The sequence below is a fragment of the Centroberyx gerrardi genome, chromosome 14, assembly GCF_048128805.1.
Source record: "Centroberyx gerrardi isolate f3 chromosome 14, fCenGer3.hap1.cur.20231027, whole genome shotgun sequence".
Lineage (NCBI taxonomy): Eukaryota > Metazoa > Chordata > Actinopteri > Beryciformes > Berycidae > Centroberyx > Centroberyx gerrardi.
The window spans coordinates 8,726,463-8,749,673 of NC_136010.1; positions in this window are offsets into that span (position 1 = coordinate 8,726,463).

Consider the following 23,211-nt stretch of genomic DNA (forward strand, 5'->3'; position numbering starts at 1 on the left):
TAAAACATGTCCTTTCAACACCCACACAGCAGTGGAACCTGCCTACATCCTTCCTAAATGGCACGCACAGTGCCACCCTGCATTGAGTCCGCCCCAGTCAAAATGGCCTGGACACGCATCTGCACTGAGCAGCTGAAGAAATGCACAATCTATAAATGCAAAGTTTTTGACATTGATTTGGTAAGCAAAGTATATACATTATATTAATATAACCTAAGCTATATTTGTAACAAAACCAAGGTTTGAACATGTACAGTTGCAGACAATTACATTGATCTTGAAGGAAAGCATAAGATTAGGAGACATAATTGTTTTTTAAGATTTTTTTGGCATTTATTAGATAGTTCAGAGATGAGAGAGACAGGAAAGATGGGGATGACATGCAACAAAGGTCTCAGACTCAAACCCAGGACGTTGCTCATACTCCCCGACATATTTGCTTTTGCTAGGCTGCTACCTACAGAGTTGTCTGGCACGACTTTATTTAAGCAAGTCACCTGGAGGCCAGAGTGTTAGGATACACCTTCAAAATCTTGTTTAAAAGACAGACATAGCATGTTGTGAGATATATGAATTGTTTTTGCTTGGCTGCATGCTGGCTGTAAATTTACCTGACAGGAGTTTCAAGAAACTCATCTGAATTAAAACAGATGTGAGTAGACAGCTTGATTAACTTAGGAGACAGACATTATTTGGCATATTTCTGGTTTTAGCTCAGCTGCTATAGAGTTGTCTGATAGGGTTTTTTTCTTATAACTTGTCTGAAAGACAGGTGTGTTAGGAGAGATATTGATAAACCTGTCTGAAATATAAGGATAATGTTAGGGGACATACTGTATTTTTGCTTTTGGTAAGCTGCTGCTAGATTGTCTTGCAGGAACTTTACAAAGGAACTCAGGAAACAGTTTGATTAACGTGTTCTGGAAGACAGGTTAATATTTTAGGAAATAGCCAACTATGTGTGCGAGATTTGTATATTATTATATGTTTTTGATAGGCAGCTAGTTATACAGTTGTCTGGCAGGAGTTTAGTGAATTAGCAGTTTTCTTGATTAACCAACCAGTCTGCAAGACAACCATAATAGAGGGCATTACAGTATTTGCTTTTGGTAGACTGATATGCATCTGGCAGATTGGAGTTTAAGCTACACAAACATTTCTCCACGGCAGAGCTCTGGAGGCAGAAATAATGTTATTGGTTGAGTTAAACCTCAGTGGGTGATCATTAAGCCAAATAACCACAGTTTTTCTGGATATGTAACATAGACTGAAGCCCTGTGAAAAAAGCAAGGAGTAAGAAAGGAGGTAGCTAATATTATGAAGCCTAGCAATCTTGCTACTAACTGAAAAAATGCAATAGCTAACCCTTCAAGTTCAGTAGTATTTTATAATTTGACCAGAGTTCCTGCCTTGTCATTCAAGTTTGTCATGTTTTTTTTTGTTTTTTGCTTTAGGCTCATATTGAGGTTTAATTCAACCAATAAGAGTACTTCTACCTCCTGTAGCTCTGCCTTCGGGAGATGTTTGCATAACTAAAATTCTAATCTGCACACAGTTGTCTGGCAGGAGCTTTCCTTAGGAACTTATCTGTGATGCAATCATTTTTGTTTGGTTACAGCTTGATTAACTTTTTGGAAGATAGGTAAGGAGATATAAATTTGTTTTTCACCAGGTTTTTTCACCTTTTTACTTGTCTGGGCTTGGACATGTGTTGGCACGCTCATCTTTCCTTATTTGGGCAGTAGCAAGTTCGCCATTGTGCTGTCTGTTGTCTGTAAGACATTGTGGAGGGCTCAAACACCCTTTGAGCAAAGAAGAAGACGAAGAAGAAGGAGGAGGAGGCAGAGGAAAAAAGAAGAGACTTTGTGTTTATAGAACCTTTGAAAACAGTTATATTTAATAGACACATAACAGTAAAAGCCATTAGATATCTCAGTAACAATTTTTATCTATCAGGCTTAGGATATAAAGAGTATGACAAAAACATTCATTTGAGAAAAGAACTTTATAGGTAACACACTAGCTAAAGTTAACTGACAAAATAAGAAGCTCTTTGCCTTGACTAATTTTATTTGGGGTGTGAAAACTCTTGCTTGCATCTGTGGTCCCTTTGATCCTGAATTATTAAAACAGATTCCTAACACATTTCAGTTGTGAAATTGAGTTTCGTGGTTCATCATGACTTCAGACAAATCACTCATCATGTTGCCAATTCGCAGCGCCAAAGACATGTCAAGCCTCCGCTTCTTCTCATACTTGCTTTAATTGCTTCAATGTACCTCGCCAAACGGTGTTAAAAGAGATCTCAGTCAGTGCTTTTGTACTTTGAGGACTGACGAGTCCCAGGTTTGCATGGAGCGGCTGGATTTCCTCAGTTTCCATCTGTGTCGCTACATATCATCAGAGGTGGGGGACTCGAGTCACATGACTTGACTCGAGTCAGACGCAAGTCGCAAATTTGAGGACTTGAGACTTGCTTGACTAACATTGATAAAAGACTCAACTTGACTTTGACTTGGTATTCATGACTTGAGACTTGATTTAGACTTGAGACAGATGACTCGAAAGGACTTGATTTTTTTTTTTATTAAATATTTGCATTTTTCAGAATTACATTTAATTCCGTTTGAGAGGGGTGATTTAACCCTTTCATAATCCGGTCGATGGATACAATTTCGTAATGTAAACACTCATTCCGATCACTTTCCTTATATCGCCTCTTTCTGCACACGCTCGCGCATTTAACGTAAGTAACGTCAATTACGTTACCCTTTTTTTCCGGGAGGATTCGAGCGGTGAAAATTACAAATGGACCGAATCATTGCAGGGGCAAAACAAAACGTCTTTTTCTGACACTTATGGAGTCGTATGTTTTGATAAAACTGTTGCTTCATCAGAAAGAACGGCAGTAAAGAAATAACCGACGCAGGTCCATCTTTTAAAAACGTAAGCCCATGTTAGAGTGCTGGATTCGGTGTTTTGCGCATGTCAGAAACTTTTATTCTGATTACATACTGTGGAGCATGTAAACGCACATCTCAATGCGATCGTTATATTTAGCGCTCATGTAAACACTTGAGTGGCAATCTTCCTCCGGAATGATTTCATTCAGAATTAAAAAAAATGTCTCATGTAACCGCAGAATGGTCTCTCCCTCTCTCTAATCAACTGTGTGACAAATGCAATCCTGCAAGATCAGGCAAACAAGATGGTATTTTTCCTTGATGAGGATTCAAATTTCAGTGTTCTAAATTTATGGATGTATTAGTCTACACAATCCACAGCAGAAAATAGTAATCATCAGAATAGGCTACTATGTTTCATTTTCGCGCAATTTGAACAATTGCCTATACAGTAGGTACTCGCGTGTGCCACATAATAAATACAAAGTGGGAAACTGTTGCGGGTATAATAATCTATTTCAACATTCAAAGGGTCTTAGATAAAGATTTCAAAACTGCCAAGATGATCCAGACATGCTAGTCACCCTCCACACCTAATATCAGTCATTTCAACTCTCTATTTTAACGTCACTCACTATCCTCTATGTTGAAAACTGTCAATGGAAGGCCTAATTAAAGGAAAAATGACAAAATGCTTAGAGATGAAATAGCATACCAATATTATATGCTATGGTAGAAGTGGCAGGAAAGTTGAGACGGACAACTTCTCTAGTTGACTACACTAACTCGTGTGTCATTTATTTTTTAACCACAGAGCAAGACAATTTACTTCGCGCTCAAAAACACAATATACGTCAGCTGACGTCAGACTCAGAAAACCAGACTTTCTTAAAGGGACCGTGTCTCCTTAACCCTGAGAAGCACACAATATAACTGTGTGTGTTAAACATACCCAAACCACAGATTATGGTGAATAACGTCTATAGAGTCCGCCACACTATCATAAATGTCTGTTTTAATGTAGTAAGTGATTTAACTAGTGATTGGTGGACACACACTATATTACAGTCATATTCCCATTAAGTAAGTGAAGACCAACAGAAACAGAAATTTCTCAAGTAGGCTATCAACAACTACCAGACATTTACAGTATATATACCAATTGGTCCCATCATCATGTTTTGTCTGAGAAAACAATCTATTTCATTTTATCAACAAAACTATTTTGTTAAATATTTTTTGCCCAAACTAATATAAAAGTAGTACTGCTAATTTTTTAACAACATGTATTTTGCATTCAAAAGACTATTGATAAGTACTGGTATTGATAAGCAGTACCAATAGTGGTATTGGTATTAATAAAATCCTAACCATACCCATCCATAGTTGTAGAGACTAACTAACTAACTAACAGGTGCAGTTTTCTCATGACATGGCTCGCCATTGAACCCCTTTCTCTCTTGTTTTAAGCACTTCTTTCATGGTGACTTGACTTGTGACTTGCTTGACCTGAGCAATGACTTGACTTGTCTTGCTTGACGTTTAGCAGTGACTCGACTTGACTTGCTTGAGTCTAAACACAGTGACTTGGGACTTGCTTGAGACTTGAGGGTTAAGGTGAAGGTGACTTACTCCCACCTCTGCATATCATATCTTCACTTGGCTTGAAGAAACAGATTTAGAGTCCAGCTCTGCCCCAGTCCGAGCCGTGTCCAGTGAAATGATGCTAGGGACAGGACAGCCATGTCAGTCAGCGGTGATTCATCTTGTTTAGCTTGAGCAGCGCACTCTATTTCATTACTAGATCCTCATAATTAGAGATGCTTCATTTACTTTCTCTTCATTAAATACCTGATTTATATGAAATTATGTAAAAACATGTCTGGAGTAAGATAGGTGACAGACAGATCAATTCATCTTCCGTAGTGGTGGGTATCGACACAACAGGAATATCAATTGAGGTTGCCAAAGCTGTACAGTATATTGATGACGTCTCCTTTGTGCTGTTTTGCAGATGTAGAATGATATTTTGACTGGTAGTACCACTGACATGTTGATGCTGCTCAGTGATCTTGCCTACAAATCCTCACAGAATCAACTAAATGCTCTCTAGGGGAAGTAAGAAGGTGGGAGGTGAGCTACATAGCTAAACCGATAACAATACCATGACATCTTTGTCACTGTTTAGCATGAACAAAGGGTGTCACCAGAGTGGAGACATGTGGGGGCTGCAAAGGAGAGAAAAAAAATCTAACTGCAAGCAAATCACACTAATCAGCTTGTTAGATTATATGGCTGTTAAATGGCTGTTAGGATAGAGGGAGAATGCCATGACGCTTTAGGCAAAGAGGATTTATAGCGAATGAAAAAGTAGGTGAGTTTACAGTGAGTTTTAAGTTTTATTAGATAAAGTTAAATATGGATTTACTCTTTTTAATTAGCAGATTCAGAATGTTAATCATTATTTAATCATTATTTGGAGAAAACGTTGTTCGCTGCAGGTTACAGTTAATAATGTGCACCAATTGTTTTGTTGTAATCCTTTCTCTATAACTGCTGATGTTGTAGGCGACACGGAAAATCTTTATAAAAATTTTCTGTTGCTCTAGATGTGTTTTCACTTATGTTTAAAAGAAAACACATATTATAGTTAATCCAAACAAGCCAGCCTAGGAGGTCAACAGGAATACTTGGAAGGAAAAAATCATCTTCCACAAGCCACAGGTTCTAGAAAGGCACGATCGGTGTCATCTCAAAAAGCAGAAAAGGAGAAAAATTGACCTAGATCCAGATGTTAAATGCATTTGAATGTTAAATGAATTTGAATGTATAGCCTTGTTTTTCTAGCCGTGTTTTTGGCTCCGATGAACTTGAGCGAGGCCTCGGCGGAGATAAAGATGACAACATTCAGGATCAATTGGCAGGTCGCCGGTCTTGACATGGAGACATACTGTTCTGTCCCATATTGCCCCGGCTGTCAGGTGGGGTCACGAGGAGCAGCACATCTGGGAGAGAAAAAAACATGTGTGTATGTCTGCATGTTTGTTTACACAGGTGTCGTGTCCGGATGGAACAATCTCAGTGACAGAGGTCTGAGGACCCCTACTCCACACACACACACACACACACACACACACACGCTTTTATCTCCCAGACTCGCTGCACCTCACTTATGACCCCATCTGACACACACAACACGCATTATCCAGAAGCCACATTGCACACAAACCCGACAATAACCTCTTGTATCATGTGCCCTATTTGTGTCTGTCTGGATAATATTAACCATCTGCTCAGCAACATCAGCCTCTTTCCCTTTCCTCATAGCCAGTTAAGAAAACAGATGTTTATGTTCATACCAAACCAAATGTGCATGATCATTATTTATATCAGAGGTAGAAGTACACAAATTTCTTACTCAAGTAAAAGTGCAAATACTCATCTAAAGATATACTCAAAAAAGTAAAAGGTAAAAGTTGAAGTAGGCTACCATTTCAAATCAAGTCAAAGTATAGAAGTACATGGTCTTAAATCTACTGAAAGTATTAAAGTAAAAGTAGTCCTGTAGTCTGTTGAGTGTTCCTCTGAATCACAGATAAGCAAGAGTCTGCAGCTCAAATCACTAACGTTAATTCTAGCAGCTGAATTCACTAACGCTAATTCTCTGCTCTCTTGTTGCTCCTCTCTTCTTCGTGTTGCTTCTCTCACTGTCCCTTTCCCTCTTTTTTGATGCTGTCGTTTTGGTGAACTGATGGTGAACTGATGCAGAGAATAAAAAAAATTGCGCCCGGCCTTCGACCCCAACTTTATCAGCGGCTGTCACATTCTCCCATGACCCCCGACCTTTCAGGTAATAAGTCTCCTTGGGTTTCTGACACGGCTTCGCTGACCTGTCGATCAAGATGAAGCGCTTGCTGGGCGAGGTGTTGCATCTTGGGTTTCACGGCGCTACACTTCCTCCCATCCGTCTGTTGTCACACTGTGCAGAGCAGGGTTAGAATAAGGCGTACTTCTCACCTCCATGTGCATGCACTACAGAATAACACAGAGGTGGAGTGTGAAAATAGGGAACAAAACTTAATGGTGGGTTTTATTTCGTTTTTTTTTGATAGTTTGTTTAAAAGTGAACAATAAAACATAAATGATATACGCTCAGAAAAAGCAGTTAGGACCTGTACCTCCAGAAACACTGTATGCTCCTGCTGGTCTACAACGGAAAGTCCTCCTCCCTCTCACTCTTCTTATTGTCTTGAAATGGAAAAATAGCATTGGGGTATACATGCATATTTTTGAGCCAGAAAATCATCCAACTCTAAAATTTCAGGTTTGGCCGCAAACAACCAAAGCAGTGGTGTCACATTTTCTCACAGAACGCAGCAGACATAAATTATTTGAAAGGGGATCTGGTGATAACATGATGTCATCTATAATTACATTCCTCTCGCTCTCAGAGAAACATTTTGTTCTGTGCCTGTCTCTAGGGAAAACGACAATACGGCAACGTAAATGGTGTAAAATAAGTCCTGTTAGCAGGCTAAGTACAGTTAAAAGATTAATGGTGCTGCTCAATCTCAGTGCACAGAGATAATAACTGCACAACTGATAATGCTTTATTTATGTAAGACAAGGGCTTGGAGCAGGATTTTTTATGCATTGAATGCTGCTGGTGTTTTCTTGTACTGCACTAAAACCACAAGTAATATCATGTAATTACATAGTTGAAATTCAGGTGCAAAGCAAGCGAGATGCTCCATAACAAAGACTAATGAGAGGAGGCCTCCTAACTTCTGAAAACAGATATTGCTTTATTGCTTTAAGTGTACAAGTAAGACACACAGATAAGTTGTGCACTGTCCTCGGGGTTGTGATGATATTGTGATGATGGTGTATGACTGCCACCATGTGGAGAAATATTTTCACAACGAGGTGATGTTACTTGAGTGTTCACAGAGACAAGATGCCACAATAGGATGTCCTATTTGATTTTTGATGCGGGTATGAGGGAATTTGTGTCTTCAACAAAGTCTCCATTTCTCAGCAGTAGTGAAATTCAGAGCTACCTACAGCAGCGCACAACTAAACAGATCCATCCATAGCATTAGATTACAGTCGGAAAGCGATCATCCCCATATGGCGATCAAGTCATTCTGCTGCTCGGTTTTGCATATTCTCCAAGCAGCTGAAGGAAACCCATTGAGGCATGACAGGAATTGATTTTCCTGTATTGCATATTTGCATTTGTACAGAACACTTGTGCATAAAAGGAAAGAGGGCGTTCTGTACACAAGGTTCCTATGAGTCACCAATGCAATACATCACCCACTTAGCGTTCCACCATTCAACACACTGCTTGCCATGCAGAGCACAGCATGACAAATTTTACTAAATGATGTATAGTGAAGATTTTATGAATTATCTGAATCTAAAATGGTTAAGGACTAAGGCCCGTTGGATGTATGATTAAATTAAAATAGAGGATCTCTTTTCTAGTGTGGGAGGGAAGCAGAAAGTGAACATTTACCATGAGATAGCAACTTAATTGACCTCAAGTATTCCAATACGCATCCCTTCAACTGTATAAATCTGACCCCTTTATGGTCAAAGGAAGATAAAAGATAACTCTTACATTCCTTTACCTGGCTTAACCCAGAAATCTACATGCACTGGCTCTCTTTAGGGCCTTGTAAATCTATCCATTTGTCAACAGATATCAATAACATTACCCATTAGCTTTATCCAAAGTGAAGAGCATTGATTTGCCATTAATGATGCCAAATGCCCATGCTTCAAAATTGCATATGGACTTGCAGTAACTGACAGGTATACAAATGAGGTTTGAGGGCGCATTGGCAGAGCTGGGCTGCACTATTGTTCTTTATTGCCTTGCTAAGACGTCTGGGTTCAGGTTTAAATCACTGGGGCAAAGTGATTAGGTGGACCAGCAGCTCAGCACACTGGAAAAGTGTGTGTGGGGTTGGTTTGATTGTTTATTAGGCTACTGGGAGCTTTCTTCTCTTTAGGGAGGTGTGGCTCTTCAATTGGACCTTTGACTGATTGGACTGGACAATGAGAAAAACATTCAGAAGGTCAAACTGATCACGAGATTCATTCAATTCATCCTCTAATCATTATTCTATTCATAGACAATACGTGGATGGTATTCAAATTCTACCTTTAAAAGAATTATAATAAGCCTAATTATAGAACAATTGGGTTTAAACCTAAATATAGCTTACACACTAAGACTATTGAACAGATTTAGTCACGATGCTAAAAACACACAATTGTTTTTGTACGCTGGGAAAGATGACCCGAAAATCGGTGAGGCAAGTGGTGCGCGAGAGATGCTGCGTGTCATAAGCGGAGCTGTCCTCACATCACGCACGACGTTAGGAGTTCCCATGCACCGTGAAAACGCCCCTCTACTCTCCTCCTCGCCCTTCCCGACTGCCAGCCATTCCTGCCGGCTGTGCCTGTCTGCCTCCCCCAGCCTATAGGGCTACATCTCCCGCGGCAGAGGAAAGACGCTCCGGGGCGGTGGCGGCGTCCGTCTTCCGTTGCCTCTAATCTCAATGGTGAGAATCTGGATTGAAGCTTGACACCCGGACCTGACAGGACAGGTAGAGCTGCAATTTGTTCTGCATTTTATTTATTTATTTTTTTCTTTTACCTCGCTTCTCTGCTGGTGACAGCGGCACAGGTGCATGCTACATTTACCGGTTGTTACATTGCGCTTGCAAAAATGAGTATGACATTGGAGCCGACACGTCTGAGAAGCATCTTAACGCCGGTGTCATGCTTTGCACAAAACGGCGCTCTGACATGCTCTGTAAAGACGCCGCTTTGTGCCTCAAGTGTCATGGACGGATGGAGAGGGTGTTGCCATAGCTTTAATCCAGCCAATATGGTCGGTAGGCTGTTTTAATAAACTGCATAGAACCGGGGCATTGCTTTTTTTCATGCATATCAAGGCCCAGTAGGCAGATACAGTGAGCAGGTGCACCTTTCCCATTATCTTACAGAAGCAGATAGCGCCTTTCAGTTCAATTAGCCTGCATACAACCCACGTAAAACTGCTCAGACCTATTCTTAAGTGTGTGTAAGGGCTGTGATTTTTCTGTGTGGAGCTAAAGGCTAACAGCTGATGCTTAAGATAATGAGCTAATTGAAGACGGAGTGTATTGTCGCGGGTGTGGCAAAGGGGGCAGGCGTGGGCGCTTCGGGAGGTCTCCAAATGTGTGAATTGCGCTGTGTGGAGTGAACTGTTAAAACGGGAATTCCCCTGAAATGGACTTTTCGTGTTTTTATACTGCAAAAGTGGTCATTTTTTCTAGAATTTCCCACTTCTTTCAGTTCAGTTCAGTCTAGCAACAAAGGGAAATATATAGGCTATAGGCTAATCCTAATCCTGACCTAATCAAATTGTTTTGCATGCAATTATTGAAATATACATATTTTTTTTTAAGTTAAAGTAGCCTACCATACCCACTTTTTCATAAAAATAGATGTTTTTTTTTAGGATAGGTATGGCAATTGCGACTGTTAATCTGTCATGGGATTACATTGTCCAGCTCTTAACTCAAAACTCAAAAAATGTATAGTAGGCCTAATACTTTTGCACAATCAAAAAATAATAATCTAAAAGTCAATTTCATACAATTTCCCTTGAACAAGGATTTCACTTTAAAAATGCAGCATGTCTCCTCTCCTCCATATTGAACAATTTATTATTTTTTGTGGTGTGCTCACTCTCTAGAGGAAATTGACAGACATTTTGAAAAAAAAGGTTAGTTAGTGTTAGTATGATGTGGAAACTATGATTGCCAGAGGATATTTTAACAGTTTAATGTGAATTAGATTGTTTTGTAGCAGATTTAAGGAACTGCAAAGCACATATAACTAGTACATGCTATAAAGTGGTGGCAGGTGGATATATAGGCCTGACCTAGAGTTACACAAGTTTGACTCACTTTATACGTTACAGTATTCATTTCTTCATGGCGCATACATTTTGTGCTGAGGTGCAGGAAATTATAGAGCTAGTAACATTTTGGCAAAGAATCAGGTGAAGTAGGAAGATTGTTAAAAACCAAATAGGGCTATACGAGAATATCCCATTATACTGTAAGTGTCCCATTCATACCCCATTTATAAAATCTACATAATTACACCGCTCAGTAACTTTTATTTCAACACCTCCAGACAAGTCAGACTATAAAAGTCACCATTACCAGTAATACATCCTTCTGTTCACCCTCTCCCTCCTCACACACACCTTCAGTCCTCTCGTCCTCTGGCTCCGCTGCAGCCGCGCCACAGGCTGACTCACACACTCTGAATCTGCATTTAGTTTCATGTTGGAGTGTATTCCTTTAATTCGCAACATCTTAGTAGCAGCAACTGCCTTATGTGTGTGTGTGTTGACTGTGTTACTCAACTCATCCCCACCCCAACATGCACATGCACACACACATATTCAGGGCTTCCTTGTGATTTCTTATCCACAGTTGTGGGCTGCTTTGTGTGGGGTTGGGGTGTGTGTGTGTGTGTGGGGGTGCTCCAGTTTCAGCCTCCCTGGTGTGCTTCATAATGGTGCAACTATAAGCAGTCTGGTGCTCCTCTGTTACGCCCCCTCACTTGTTATCATTAAAGGGCAAAGACTCTTTGTGTGGATGGGTCTTGTGCTAAACACCTACAGAGAAATTATTCAATAGCCTATTTTCTAGGTGGTTGTCAAGGTGGTTCAAGGTTTCTCGCTGCGGATATAATGGAATTACATGCCACATTTCCTACAAAGCAATTTCCCCTTATCTGTGACAGGTAAGATGTAACAGACATTCATGCAACAATTCGGTTAAAACAGGAGGGGGGGTTGTGTGTGTGTGTGTGTGTGTGTGTGGGGGGTGCTAGCAAGGTTATATAGTGGATGTTGACATGGTGTTCAGGCGCCGAATCTGTGACTTTCCAGTCGATGTGTAGCCTCTGTGCAGTCTGTCACTTGTACTTATGACATTAGGGTAAAGGTTAGGTCACTTGTTGTACAACCACAGGATGCATGGTGATAGTTTGTGTGTGTGTGTGCATGTACGTTCATTTAGCGCGCGTGCTTCCTTAAGGTAACACACCTCGACACGATGTCTCCCTCGAGTCCTATTTCCAGTCATCCTATGATCGATTTGTAATAGTTCATTGAACCTGGGCCAGTTGTCTGTTCACAGCCAAATTGGATTCTCTCACCAGATAAACTGACATCACTTAGAAGTAAGAGGAGCTTTCAGAGGCGTATTAAAGATAACGGCATGTAATAAACTGTCACTTTTTGCATTATCATCACATAATGTGTTAAAGTACACAGTGTCCAACTCAGCAAGACGTTCCATTTTTTGGCAAGACCTCCTCCGAGATCATATTAAAGTTACGACTGGTAAAGCCACAGGTATAATCTACTGGCTCTGTTAAATGCCCAACCACAAATTAAATGTTAATGAAGGGCAAACCCAACCATAATATGGGATTCACAATGTTTAAATTTTCAAAATACTTGGGAGAGCTGTTGATAAAAAGTCCAGTGTGGTAGCTGTACATGATTGTTAAATGCAGTAAGGAAAGACTTGTATTTTGAGTTATGATGAGATGAGAAAGGTGTGAAAAGCTTTTTTCCTACATATCCACTTGACCTATATTTGAAGAATCTTGGCATACATTGCTGTAACATATGCTGTATTGGTGCTTCAGTGACTATATTGTGATCTTTAGAAAGCCCAACATGTTGTCTGACTCTCTCACAAGACCGTTAGAACTACCACGCATCGCACCACCATTTCCACTCTAACACATAAACATCACATATCACACATTCTTGCATTGCCTTGAATAGTCCGATCAGCCTTTGCAAACATGAAGTCCTTTTTCCCAAAGGGTGTAGGATTAATATGCTCAAACCCTGAAATTCATCAGCATTATGCTTTATTTTTAAATAATCTTACCCATGCACACGAGAGACATAACATAGATCTAAATCTCATCTCATTGACCTTTTGTGTTTTTGGCAAAGAAGTTTGATGCATAGCACAGAAGCTGACATCACTCTTTTGACTGTTGTCATCCTCTTCCACCCACCGCCACTGTCTTCACCATGTCACTGTGCCCACTTCCACATGAGCTGTCACATTATTCAGCAGAGAAAGGTACAATGCCATGTGATGCTTCTCCTCTTCTCCCACCTCAAGAGTGCATATGCATCAACTAGCAAAATAATGCCTACAGCCTGTTCTCTCATGTTTTTTTTTTCTTTTTTCTTTGTTTTTTTTTTGTTTTTGTTTTGATGTGCTTGACAGATGATGTTAGGCTGGGGTTCCCATGGTAACTGCATCTTAAAAAGGCACGCCTGATGCCTTTGTGTTAACTATCGTTAGTGGCGACGCCTCCCTCCTTGGACAAAAAAATGAACTGCGCCGCGGGCACAGTGTGGCATCTGTCATTTTCTTGTCATCGTCGCTGAGGGTAAAACTACACTGTTTGTCCATTTGACTCTGCAGGTGAAGGTCGGCTATTGTCTGAGTTTAAAAAAAAAAAAAATCAGTGTGCTTCAAGAGAGAGGCAAGGGAACGAAAACAAGGATGCAAAGAAGAATGACAAGCTGCGAAGGTGGAGAGGGAGAAAATGCTGCATTGGCGGGGTGCTTTCGGGAATAGGAGAGCGATTACTTGTCTTCAAGTTAATGAAGTGTGACTATCATCATTGCGATAAAGTGTAATGCAGTCTGGGAGTTGTAGGCCTATGATTCGTTCATAGGTAAATTGCACTTTACTTAAACCCCCTTGATAGTTAATTTTTAAATTTAATTAGTCACCACATAACTGCTTAAATAATTCCAGGGAGATTACTCATAATTTCTTTCTTGTGTTCATTATAACTTCCTCATAGAGCGCTGGACCAATATACTACAGGCACTCAACTGCTGCAGTCATAGAATTTTGTGTATATATGCAAAGTCATATGTACAGTATAGTCTACTGTCTATAGTACTGTGTGTCTTGCACTGTGCCTTTGCAGTGTATGTGAAGTCCTGTAGCATGTTTGTCAGCTAGGCTTGTGCTGATATGAAAATGTCACAGTACGATTATCTTGGCCAAAATGATCTCGATATCTGATATTATCTTGATAATTATTAATACCTTAAAAATGTAATATGCTTCAAATTACTTAAAAAAATGTCATATCAATCACAAGACATCTCTCTTTTTTAAACATGTTTTAATGTAAGACTGTAGAACATATGTAAAATATTTATGTAAAATATTTGACTTTTTTCTAAAAACAAAGCTACAAAATGTTGGTTTAGCTTATAAAAACTGTGAGTCTTAAACAAGACAAAAAAATCCAAATAAAAACATCTAAAATAAATATAAAATGTGCCTCATAAAGTGCTACCGACCTGCATCCACTTTAACTCAGTCAGCAACATGAACATAACAGTTTATTAGAGGGTTCCACCTCTAATAAACAACAGACTATAGAGCCATGGTTATTGCGGTGGTCATGGTAATGAAAATTGGGAGCGGTGTCATAACCGTTAGTGGTTTTTACCGCAATATATTGTAATATACGGGTTATTGTTCCATCCCTATCCCATCCGCTAGTTTGTCAGTATGGACTATAAGCTGCCATCGTGTCTCTGAACCAGTGTCACTCAGAAAAATACATGAATGGTACTTGGCGATTAAATTGGTTTATTTTGCCTATGCAAAGATTTATAAAAGTTAGACCTCTGAGTGGTCAGTGTTGCAATTAGATCCTTGGAATTCAAATGGCTTTTGACCCTTAATGTCATAATTCCAAGCCTTGCTACACGACCTAACATGACCCCTGCACTAAATTGATATAAGGTTACTTCATGGTGTAGAATGGCAGAGGTTAACTCTTCCACTGGCATAACCCGATTAATGATTAAGATATTCGTCTCATGAATCAAACTTTGCATTTTGACAGCTCATTTTGAGAGATTCCCCTCTCTTGATTTGTTTTAATCAGTGCGGATTAGCTTTACATTGACGCGGCCAGTAATAATCTTGATATGCACATTTCCCACCCTTCTTTGACTCCAGGTGCAACGAAGCAGACACAGATAAGTGCGCAGTCACATAACCTGCCCTTTCTCATCGGCTCGAAAATACGCCTCACTTACTTTTACGTACTTCAAATATTCCACTGTACCGAGCAACTGTATACCATTCACTCTCATTTCCCCCGCTATAGAGCAGGCCCCTCCCACATGAGAGAGTGCTTGTACGATGTCGGCCCATGTAGCGTAGCACAAACCCCTTCGGGCTCGCTTTCTCTTGCTGGAGGCGATGAACTTGCAGCCTCATTGGCTAGGGAGTCACATCATTTATCTCTGTTGCGGTGTGACATGAGTTGCAGCAGACTTAACAGTTGTGCTACGCGCTCTGCCTCCCAGACTGCTGAGTGCCGACGGTTTGCAGGATGCGTGTATGTGGTTTTTCCCCTCAACAAGGACATCTCGCCACTCCCCCCCCACCCCCACCCCCCGCCCCACTGTCCTACCATGTTTGCCGGAGCCAACCTCTGCTCGGCATGGATTGATGGACTGGCTGCAAACTCCATTAGGAGGAAAGTACTGATTAATACAGCTGCGATGTGGATGGAGCTGCATGATAAAAAGGCAGGGTTTATTGAGGAAGGTTCAGTGATTGGTTTATACACTGGGTAGACAGTAATTTAGCATATACAGTGCGACAGTGGTGCACATTCTGCCTTGTAGCATCCAGCTCCTTTAGACAGGTGGGTCTGGATACATATAAATTGAATTAATTGTGCTAGTAGCAGTGGTGGTCATGATAGGTTTGGTACAAAGATTTTAATATACTGTATTTGAAGTGTTGCATTAAAAGTGCTAGTATAGTTGTAATAATGGGAGCAAGGCTGTAGCCAGACAGTTTTTTTTGTGAGGTCCATAAAAAAGCCCTTAGTGGGGGGTCTTGTATATTATATTAATATTATTATATTAAAATTAGATCTGGGGATTTGCCAGGAAGCCCACCTCCTGAAGTGCTATAGAGAATGTTGAGCGCTTTTCAAGGCAACTTTCTAAGTATGTCTATATTTGCAGACACAATGGTGTGTGAATTAACATGAAGAGGAATCTTTTAGAAGGTATTTTATCATAAGTTATTGCACCAATGTGCTGCTCAAATTACTCACAGTTGCTTTGTTACAAGCCTAAACACTGACACCACTAGCTAAACGCTGTACCTGAATTTCATATTTCAACTTTACTTGTCAGTAGGCCTAACCTACATGATCAAACCCCTATCTGCATTATAGAAAGACACAATTAGAATATATTGGCACAGAAAAATATTTGATTTTTGGTACTATTGGAACTACCTTTTGTGGCTTACATACAAGATACTGATGACATACTGCCGATATATTCATTGTTATGATTCCATAAAAAAACGAAATTTGCAAAGCTTCAGGAACAACTGACAGAGAAGGCACCTTTAGCATGCCACAACAGAGGAAATATCCCATTTCCATACTGTTACATACCCATTCACCAAAAGCTAGGACACTTCTGTCACAATACAGTCCTTTTTGCCATGAATCCTGAAACCTAGTTACATTTTGCACAAAGTGTTATGGTAGCTGTAATGTCAGCCAGACTCGCTAGAAAGCTAAAGGCTGCATTGTGTTGGTGAACAGTGTTGGTTTTTGCCAGCAACTGTGGCGGAGTGACAGTTTCCAAATATAGGCTATGTGAGGAAAACTCAGGTCAGAATAGAATTGAATAGAATACAACAGATGTTTATTGTGCTCAGTGAGGAAATTTGTTTCCACAGCCAGAACAGATGAAACACACATATACACTGAAACACATGACGCATACATTTACAGCTTAACATACAACACATCAGGCATACAATTAGAGGTAGTTGAAGGTGAGTCAATGGTCCGAAAGGTTATTAACATATGTGATGGCAAGAGGTATAAAGTTTTTTCAGGACCTCTTTGTTCTAATAGATGGCATCACTAAAGTAGAGGTAAAAGTTCAAATATCCACACAGTGCATCAATATAATATCAGTAAACAGATCTAGAGATCTAAATTCAACTGCTCTCTTTTCAAACTACTGTGGACTATGCTGGTTCTTTTCCCAGAATGCTTGTGTTATCAGACGCTGGCTTCTTACCATGGCAGATCAGAAGTCCCTGTGCACTTACCCGCTGTGCTGATATGTAACAATAAACACAGAGGTTGTTGTGTCTGCTGGTCAAAGGCACCACACAGATAGATTAACCTGTAAAAAGTGCCAAAAAGCCATTAGGGTGCCGGCTCTGTCCAATGTGATGGCTGGAAAAGAGCAAGACACTATCGCAGCAAGGATAGTTTTACACTTGGCCCAAAAAGAAGCAACCAGACGCTGTTATCAATTTTGCATGGTGTCCACAATTCCAATCGATTGTCTCAAAGTGTCCTGAAAATAGAGAGATAGCTTGAAAGCTCTCTTTGTTTGTGAGTATTGGAGACTCAGTGTTTCAGTCTCCAAGATAAAGAGAATTAGTAAGACTTATAATGTTACTAATAATGTTATCTTAGCTAATGTTAACTGATGCATTCACTAATGTTGAACTAACACTTAACTAAGGCATTCAGACATTTACTAAGCTATTAACTAATGCAATTAGTGTTTTTGCATCATGACAAAGTTCATATCCTGGGGACTTAATTTTAGCAGATGTTGGCGAAGTATCGTTCGCTTCTTCACTGATGTTGCAAGATGTTGCGGGATTTCCTACTCTGCCTTAGGAATCACTGTATACTTCATTCCACATCGACCAAAACAAGGTGCCTTAAAAGGATGCTTCCTATGTGTCCTACCTGAATGAGACAGTACTTCAAAGTTTCTACTTCCTACCTAGAAATGAACTCTAATAAACTTTATTTCTGTAAGACTTGTTGTTCCAAAGTGATTTACCAATAGTAAAACTAAAATAAATATCTGTAAGGCAAGCAATAAAAGTGCCAGGCATGAATAAAAACAAGGTTACATAACAAAATAAATAACTAAAACAACCGTAAGTAAAGTAGATAGACACTAGTCATATAAATGCCTGTCTGTAAAACTGTATTTGTAGATGCGGTTTAAAAGATGTCACTTTATTTTACCATCCTACACTTGTAAGGCAGGGCGTTCGAAAGCTTATGGGCTCTGATCTTCAGAACGGTCAGGGCCTTGCCTGAGGATAATATCTTGAAATCTAACTTGTCAACAAAATCACATTTTGACTGCGTCTTCACTAAGAATCCTTGGTCACATATCCATAGACATTTGGGAAATTTTGTATTCTTATAATAGGGCCCTTTACAGATGGGTTAAGCTGTTTGTATGGACACACAAAACTGGGTGTCCTCGGTGTAACAGTGGAAATCGATATTTAGTATAGGGGCTAAAACCCTTGCAGCTTGAGAGGATGATGCATTTCCTACAAAACAGAAAAGGATCTGTCATAAAGTGATGATATGAACCATTTGAGAATGGAACCACCCTGCTTTTTTAGGCTTTCAAGCAGAACGGTAAGGTCCACAGTGTTAAATGCTGCACTTAGATCTAAAAGGATAAAGCAATCACGGGCATCAACAGTGAGGGGGAGATTGTTTTGCTGTGTAGCGCTCTAAGGCCTGACACAAATTTCTCAAGGATGTGGTTATCGTTGCAAAAAACCAGTGGGTTATTTTTCAGAAATCCGGTAGATTGTTCCTAAATTTAGGAGAGGTTAGGATGAGGATTTCCTGTGACATATTGTTTTGTCTAAAACCGCAAGAGAAATCGGTGAGAAACAGCTCAGCGCAGCATTTTCTGAGATGGCAGAAATGTCTTGATTGTCACTGGAAATCTGCAGCCTGATACTTTTTAAATTTGTTTTCCAAAACTCCATTCACTTTTCTGGAGAAGCGTTGACACTGTGACTGGAGGAGGGGCAGATGGCAGAAATTACTCCTGCGTTTGTCACTCTCTTGCTCTCACACAGCATACCAGACCTTTTTGTTTGCAACACTTGATGCTGTATAAGCACATGCACAATTTTCTTGACAACATACTGTGTTTGATGAGCTGAATCCACAAGCTGTCTTCCCTGTGTTTCCCCCGCTCCACGGTGACATGTTTTTGAGATGCTATACTTGATGGATTCCACCTGCCCACCTGTCTGGCTGATAAAGGATCGGCCTGCAGGCGACTGAGACCTGCCTGAACATGCATCAGGTTTTGGGCCTGCAAATTGACAGAGTCTCTGTTTTGGAGGATGGCATGAAGACAGATGGGCACAGTCAGGCCATGGTGAATGGTGCATCATGGACATCATTCTGCCCAAAATGATCCCCCATCATTTCCATTATAATCTGACGATCTATTTAAACTGCTGAGTGTTTTGGGGGCGTCGTGTTGTTTGGATTCTGTGGTTGGAGCAGAGTTGACGTAGTGCAGTTTGAGTTAGACTTCTTTCCACTTCAGTGAGTATACGCTTTCAAAGTCTTGCTGTTGATCCAAGCGTACATCTGGCCGGCGATATCTCTTGAGGCTCTGATGCTCGATAATGATTATATCTGGACTGACTTTGAAACCGAGAGCAGAGAGGAGGTCATCTCCAGAGATAGACTGACATGGCGAGGCTGATACAGTCATGAGCGTTTCTTACTGAGAGGGACTCAAAGATAGACATGTCTGCAAGCGTGCACGTGTATGTGTGCACATGCATGCCTTTGGGGGTGTGTGTGTGTGTGTGTGTGTGTGTTACGGTAAAGGCATAGGACTGAATTTTGCTTATCAGTGGCTTGTCTTAGAGGATCTTCAATAACTGACTGTGTTCAGCTACACTGAGCTTATCTTATCTTATTGACGTCTGCAGCGTTTTGTCACGCACTTCAATAGGCATTGCTTCCCATGGAAACAAAGTACATCCATTTTCTTTGAAGATATGATCTATTCTTTTGACACTTGGAGATACTGTGCATCATGGAAGTTAGACTTATCAGTTTTACTTCTCACCCAAAAAGCCAGTAAATATTCTGTTATGTGAAAGAATGGGCTGTATAATAAAACATTTTTGAAACCCAAAAAGCCAGTAATTTGTCTTAGGAAAAGTCAAGTTATCAGATGTCCCATATATTAACACATTGTCTGGATGTCTGTATCCTCTGAATGGCAGTCAGCCATTCACAATTTAGGAGGTGTAAATGAGTCATGGCCCTCTCCTGTCCTGAATGAATTATTTCTGCTGGTAAGTCTGCTAAACGCTGGAGCACAAAGCTAATGGGAAAGTGTGGGTAGTGTAATATATGTTTTCAGTAAATGTGATAATACAGTCATGCTGTTTTTGGCAGGGTCAAGGTGCTTAGCTGACCAATGCGCATGTGGGACTCAAACCAGCTGCTTAACATAGCTTAACATAAATCCTATTCAAGCAGCAGTGTTCAGTCAGTGGTATGGGTAAACAACGAGAATGAGCCGCAAAGCTTCCCCAGTTTTTCTATCAATATTACATCGATTTCTGTCTCTGGTGTCTGATACAATTAGAATCATTGTTACTTTGGGATCAATGCAACCTTTAGTCAGTTTAAGGCGCTAATATTTCCCATCAGGCTAGAAACACATTCAGAAAACTCACACACACACACACACACACACACAAACACACACATACGTTCATCTAGGTGACTTAGTATTCATAAACTCACCATAAAATGCTAAAAAGCTTCAGATTAATAGATGATGCAAGCAGACATTGAAATTGCCAAACCGTAGTTACAGTATCAGTGCAGTGTCTGAATTTAATGAGATATATTTAGCTAGATAGCTATCTTATGTATAAACAATTATCCTCTCCGCAGCTCATAACAAGCACTGTGCATGTGCTGTGAGCTGTCTAATTTAGTGAAACTTCTTATCCAGTCAAGGTTAATTTTTGGTAGGAGAGATTAAAGCCTCATCTTGTACTAGAAACTATGGATATATTAAGCATGTGAAAGAACACTTGAGTAAAAAAGTACTGCAATATGTTCATCACTGCAAAAATATCAGTCTTAACGAGTCATGTAGTCTATTATTGAGTCCTAAAATCATAATTTTCTTAAAACAAGTGAAGAAATCTGCCAGTGGGGTTAGATGATTTCACTTGTTTCAAATGCGAATCAACTTGTTTCACAGATTTTGTAGATTGAAGTGTCATTTTGTTGATAGTGTTGTTGATAGTGTAGTTTTTAGTGCAGTGATCTGCCTTGCTCTGACTTGTTTCAAAATATTGACACTCATTTCTAGAAAATTCCTGAAACAAGTGAAACTGCATTGGAAGCAAGTGGAGTTATCTCACCCCAATGGCAGAATTGTTCTCTTATTTTAAGAAAAATACGATTTGAATTCTGAATTTGATCTGATTCTGAATATGAGACTAAATGACTCGTTAAGATGGATGTTTTTCGCAGTGTTCAAAATGGAATACAGGGATAAATTGGACACCTGTTTTGCTAAATTTAATCTGAAAATGTGTTAATTTGTTCCATAGCCTTCTGAAGTTACGAGTTGTTTCTGTCTTCCATTAGTAAACAAAGGCAACTTACTTAATTATCAATTTTATAGCAATTCTATCCCTCAAGTCATTTCATAACTTCACCTACTAAACATCCATACTGTCATACTCCACGGAGACTTTTCTCTGAGAAGTTCATCAACCAAAGAGTCACAGACAATTTTGTGAAAACACACCTTTAATGGGAGCCTCTTTGAACACACAGGCCTGTTATAGGAATTTTGGATCTAAGCAACCGCAGCACCTCGCACATCTCATTCTCCATCATCTCCCTCACACAGATGATTAGGTGTGCGGTGACCAGAACAGATGTGAAGCCGGAGTGATTGAATCGCAAAGCAAGCCAAATGAAAGAATTGATTGTCCTAGCGATCTTGACGTGTGTGAAATGAGCACGTAAGCCTCTGACACTGATATCCACGGCGTTATTAGGATTCTCCTCAAGTTCGCTCGTGATCCACTGATGCATGTTCTGACAGCTGCTTCTTGGGGTTGACATTCACGCCAAGTATGGGTATTAATGTGGATGGATCTGAGTAGCTCTTATGATCGACTATTCAGGGGACTTGATATTTATCAGCAGGGTGAGATGAGATTAGAGGTGGATGACAGGGTAAAAGAGTGGATTTGGAATTGTCTCTACTGTATTCTTCACTATAGAGCATTGATGTTAAATTAGATTGCGTCGCATTCCTACACAAAATCCTTGTGAGCTTGTGAATCTCCTCTTTGCCTTTGAGGTTTCCTTGGAGAGGCTGGCAGATATTGTTGAGGCAGTATTGATAAACACAAACAGACACTTTCATTAGTATGCAAACTTCATGTGGTGGTACAGTTTTGTTAGACAGTAGCGCTGCTTTTTCATAGAGTGTATATGCATTCATGTAAATTGGCTGCTCCCCTTGTCAGAATTTGACATTTTCTCATTGCATAAACATGAGTCACATTAGGCAAATGTAGAATCTAGACGCAGAGGCACGGTATGGTTTGGCAAATTAATAAATTTCACTTTCTTTGTGTCTATAGTGTAACCTGAAAAACAAAAGAAGTTGATTGGTCAGTGTGATATACAGCCATTATGAGAGTAACTTTTGAAAACTATTACATTACCATTCATTAATAATAAAAATAACCTACAACAACCCATTTAAACTTTCAAGGGTCCCTGCACGGCTTGTGTGTGACATCTGCAGCCTCTCCTGAGCCAGTCTGTATTCCGCTTTGATCCTGGCTGATTATGCAGCGCGAGGTTCACCTATCATGAAAGTTGAGACGTGCTGTGACCCAGCCTCCCGAGCTGTAAATACAGAGGTGCACTCAGACAGCTGGGCGAGGAGAAAATGTTAATTAGGACTTCTTCTTTGTCGACTAATACTACAGTATCCGTCGCTGGTTTACAAATACATCGCCTGCAATTATTAAACCAAATTAAGATGCTGTTTTGCTCCTCCCTAATAACGGCTTTCCCTGAAAGCGTTGCACTTTCTGTCTGAGCTTCCCATGTCCCTTCTTCACTAATCCCTTCCTCTCATTAGCCTCATCCTTTATTTTATGGTATTTCACATTTTATATTCAAGGCTAATGGTTTATTAACACAAAAATGTGTCACAGTGTCTGTGACAAAGTACAAATTTAGAGGAGTTGATAGAATTACACACTTTCTAGCTTTCTAATCAACAGTTGTAAACAGTAATATGCTA